This window comes from Etheostoma spectabile, chromosome 6 (genome assembly GCF_008692095.1).
Source record: "Etheostoma spectabile isolate EspeVRDwgs_2016 chromosome 6, UIUC_Espe_1.0, whole genome shotgun sequence".
Taxonomy (NCBI): Eukaryota; Metazoa; Chordata; class Actinopteri; order Perciformes; family Percidae; genus Etheostoma; species Etheostoma spectabile.
Window position 1 is genome coordinate 24,535,202 of NC_045738.1, and position 5,492 is coordinate 24,540,693.

A 5,492-nucleotide genomic window follows, 5' to 3' on the forward strand; every position below is an offset into this window, starting at 1 on the left:
TAGTCAACATAGCTCATCAACATTTGCATACAGGAAAGCGGGTTGGATATCGTGGTCCCACGTGTTGCGTTGGTCATGTTCACCCGCTCGTCATTTCCGGAAAGTGTTCATTTTGGGACAATACTAACCATCGATAGTGGGCACTACGGCAGTAAGTGGTCATTGCACGTTACAGTGTACTGACGGAAGTATGTGAATGAGACCCAGCTCCTGAGTGTTTAATGCACCATTTTACATTAAAGCAACATAATCAAACAGTAGATTCCAAACAAACTCACAGCAGTGAGCATTGATATGCTATACACAGCTTACTGCGTCACGTTGGTAAGGCTACCCTGCTACAAAGGACAAATAATGCAACCGATCCTTGTGGTCCTCCCGGCGAACAGTAATGAGACCCTGTGAGGGAGGAAGTGGTGGTTTTTGTCACAGTCCTCTGCTGCCATCTAGTGGCATAACCATGTAGCACAGTGTGAAGAACAGTTGCTGACTGCAGCCGAGCCTTTCGAATGGGTAGACTCGAAGAGGAATGAAACAGCTTACCATATTGTCTCTGAGACCCACTGTGCATCGGAAAACTCCACCAAAGGCAACGTCTTCCCCAAAGATGACTGCAGATAAACACACAGTAAATCAGTGATCCAGTGGCATGTTTTCTTAAGTTCTTTTCTTTAGTTACAACAGAGAAGGCAAGAACAATTTATTCCAAATTGTCCAACATTTCTCCTGTTATGAGGAAATCACACACCTGGATTTGAGAAAACTAAAGCTCTAATACTATGAGGATCCAAGTTAAGATTTGAATATTTCCTTAAATACATGATCCCACAGCAGGCTATATCAAATTAATTATATTAAATTATGAATAGTTCTTTTATGAAGATGGCTTAAAAAAGTTAAAATGCAATAACACACAAACAAGGAACATTTGTACATTGTGAAGTTCTGTTACAGATCAGATTATTTTAGCAAGACAATCAAATCTTTGAAAGTGCAATGTTTTGTTGGATACATCTATCTGAACAACCTTATGTAGTCCAACATTTTGAATGGTTTATAGCTACAATAGGGCTATGAAAAATATTTAAAAGTTTATGTCCTATGACATGCTACTTTTTGGACGGTTTTATATGACCTTAGTGGTCCCCTAATACTGTATCTGAAGTCTCTTTTATATAGACCTTAGTGGTCCCCAATCCTGTATCTGAATTCTCTTTTATATAGACCTATAGACCTATACACCTATCACCATTTCTAGCAATTGGGGGGGCCATAGACAGGCTGGGGGAACTCATATTAATGTTAAAAAACCTCAAAGTGAATTTCATGCCATGGGACCTTTAAACTCCCTTTCCTGATTTAGCATCCTACCTGCTGTTGGATCACTGGCGAGAGTGTTGTCCAAGGCCCTTGTAACCGACTGAACAAGTTCACTTCTGGGTAGAACCTAAAGGTTTTATAAAAAAAATAAAAAAAAACATTTAGAGAAGCTTGACACACCAACGTGCATTTTTTACATTTGGAAACAGTAAACTGATGAACACATGTATAAGTGGCCCTACCAGCTATTGCAGGAAGGAACCTACGTTAAGGAAACTGGCACAGATTCACAGCCTTCACACATTAGGACACACACTTTGTTACAGACATGAACAAATGACATTCGTTGTTTCTCAATACGGGCTTGTTTCTTTCTGTTCCAGGAATATGTTAGCATTATTTGGGTGCCAACTTCCTGGTGAAGTAACTGTAGGATGAACATGACTCAAAGCTCATTTGGGACGACTCGGACTCAGAGACCACCTGACTTCTCTCCTGTGATAAAGTCACATCAAACGTTCTTTACTGCTGTTACACACACCTGGTACACCTGCAGTGTTTTCTAGGGGTCACAGTCAAGAATAATCGCAATTAATATTTTCCTAATTCCGTGCAGCCCTATGATTTCATGTCAATAAAAGCCAACCTTGCCAATAAACTGTTTTGGTAACTTCCCCAACCCCCACAATCTTTAAGTCCACAGCCCAGTGTGAAACACATTTTACGTTCAGTTATTCAAGTTGAAAATCTAGTAGACCTATTAAGGCAGCATTAATGTTTTAAAGTGGAGTTTGGCATTAGCTATAGTTATACCAATGTTACTCCATGCAAAGCGGAGCCGATATCATGATATCATGAGGATATGTGTTAGTCATGTCACGATACCCCTGACGTCATCATACTCGATTCTAGTCAGAAGCTGAGTCTGCTACTGCTCGTTGGGCTGGGATTTGAGGCGTGTTCAACCCAACCAGGAAAGAAAATGCCTCTAAAATGCCTTTGACCTACAACCAATCACACGCAACGATAGACCTACAACCATCAGAGCGCCCCGTTCTCTCCCCACCGCTGATCATTAAACTTTTTCAGAATCCCATAGGAAGGAAAAAACATCTTTCCGATCGACAAATACCTTGTTCGCGATTCTCTGTTCCTCTTTTTTAAAATAAATGTGCTGTTGACGTCTTCTATAACAGACGCCATGGAGGAATCTACACATCTCCATTCTCACGCGTGGTTGACTGCGTTACTGTTGATCATCTGTCCGTCATTGTATAAAGCCCGCCCTGACAATGTGATTGGTCCGAAAAACTCTGGTTCGAGTATATTTGCTCAAGTCCAGAGCGAACTTCCTGAACCTTAATTGTTGTGGGCGGGGCTAGTTTGGCTGGCATCCAAGCTAGTATCACGATATCTACAGTTTAAGACGATATCTAGCCTCATAACAATGTCGATTTAATATTGATGTATTGCTTTAAAAATCTACAACAAGCCATTGCGTTTATCCCCTTTTCCAGAATAGAACTGTATTGACAGACATGAAGATAGGTCTGGCAATAAAAACTAATTTGGTCAATGTATTTATAAAAGTCAGTTTGATGTGGAACTGTAAACTTCCAATGCACATCCACTGAGAACAATTTTTTAAGTGAAGTAGGAACATATTGGGTCTATTAGTTAAACTTTTGAGATAAACGATACTTTGGATATCATAGATTCTGAGGGAGGATGATGTAGGTTCAATAACGTTCAACTTAGTCACTGAACTTTTTGCGACAAACCTCATAAGACACAAATTATTATCCAAGCACAGTTTTTTTTTCTTTTTTGCAACTTTACAGTATCCAATCTTGACGGGAGAGATATCACAATAAAACCCTTTCATATCTCCTAACCATATACTGTTTGCAATCCCGTCACTTGTTGTCTTCTTACAGCTAACGTTAAACATGGAGACTTCCAGTTCTAGCTACATAGGTTGTTAATGTAGCTAGCTAGCTAACGTTAACATTAGCTAGCCGGCTAGCCAGCACTCACCATATTGTGTCGGTTCGGGGTCAGGCTGGAAGGTAAAGTGCGAGGCATGTCTTCGTTTGTTTTTTGTACGGGAGTTGGAGCTCGGTGACAATTTCAGCAGAGCTGCCTCGAAACAGCTCTGGCCCCGCTGCCAACACCGGAGACGGGGAGTTTCAAGGTGCACCTCGGATGAAGAACCGTGCCGCGGCCGCCATCACTGTTGTTATGACTGAACAGGAAGGGCAACGCGCAAAGATTGTCTATAAAAACGAACGGTCCCTCAGTAGAGGAATGACATACTGATTTATTTACAAATGTCTGGGTTCAATTTGGTATATTAGCCTCTTTCAACAGTCTTTTAAACACCTGATACTGGGATTTTTTCATACAATAAATTATTTTAACTTAACTAATGTATTGGCAAATAATATTTCAGCATTTTGTTGTATTCAACAATACTGTCCCTTAGGCTTTCGAACAATAAATTTAACATGTCTTTGTTATTATTAGATATCCATTTCTCTTAGAACATGGTAAAAAAATCATTTTAACCTTTATCTTATAAAGGAACGTCGAGAAAGTAAAACAGAGGCATTTTAGAAGGAAAGGAACTTTGGCTCTTTGTAGTGCGAAGTGAGAACTCGGTTTTTTTATTGTCCATGCCGCCACCATGAGCAAAAAGGTTGTGATTGGTCGAGTAGAGGGCGGGTGTGTTGCGTGGTACAGACGGCCCAATGTGAGGCGAGTGCAGATTTGAGTCGCGCATGCGTCACTTTGCAACAGGTGAAGATGTGAGTGCGCATGCGTGGCGCCGTAAAGAGTTTACATCTGAAAAATCAAGTCGCTTTATTTCATTCTTCACATGTCAAAACATACAAAGAGATCAAAATTAGGTTTCTCTCTATCCCACGTGTAGACAAGACATTTTAACCAATTTGGTCCACAGGCAAACATAACATTGAGTAAACATATAAAAAGTAAAAAAGAAGACATATACAATGAGGAAAATAAGAGCAGCAAAATTTGAGTTAAAAATGTGCATTATGCATACAGTCGACAGTCAATGTATAGGGCAAAAGTCAGCGGTAGCATGGTGGTGCCATTTATGAGAGAGCAGCAAATGTGTTTCGAAGTGTTTTCCGGACAACAGGACAACAACAACAAGCAAAGTGGGCAAGGGGTACAGGTGGAGTAGTGCAAGTGGAGTATTGCAAGGCAGCAAGGCAGACATTTGGGTCCAAAAGTCCAGGATGTCATGTAGCTGCGGGTAGAGGGGGGAGAGAGTTCAGCATCCTAACAGCTTGGTGTATGAAGCTGTTGGTGAGTCTGGTGGTGCGGGACGCAGGCTTCTATTCAATTCATTCATTTTATTTATAGTATCAATCCATAACAAGAGTTATCTCAGACACTTTACAGATAGACCACACTCCAGAATTTACAAGGACCTAACAGTTCTGTAGTCTCCTCCAGAGCAAAACTTCCTTTAGGCAAAACCTCTGTCAGACCCAGGCTCTTGGTAGGCGGTGTCTGACGGGCCGGTTGGGGTTAGAATGAAGAGTGGCAATGACAAAATAGAAAAAATTAGTAGTTTGAGCAGTTCTTTGTAGTAGTTCATGGCATAGCAGGACGCTGTGCGGCATTACAAGGCCCAGCAGGACGTAGCAGGGCACTGCTTCTGGACCTCTTCCCAGAGGGCAGTTGATCCAACAAATTGTGAGCGGTGGACTGGCATCACTCACATTGTGGTGGCCTTGCGGGTGACGTGGGGGTGTAAAGTCCTTCAGGGAGGGGGAGTGAGCACCAATAATCCTTCCAGCTGTGTTCACTATGCGCTGCAGGGCTTTCCTGTTGCACTCAGTGCAGCTTCCCCCCCACACAGCAACACAGCTGGAAGAAACGCTCTCAATGGGGCCTCGGTAGAACGTGGTCATGATGGCTGGTGGAGCCCCTACTCGCCTGAGTTTCCGCAGGAAGTACAGGCGGCGCTGAGCTTTCTTCGCCAGTGATGGTGGTCCAGGAGAGGCCTTCACTGATGTGCACCCCCCCCGAAATTTGGTGCTGCTCACTCTCTCCACCGCAGCACCGTCGATGGTCAGTGGCAGGTGTTGGATGTCTCCGGAAGTCAACAACAATCTCCTTAGTCTTGCCGACATTCC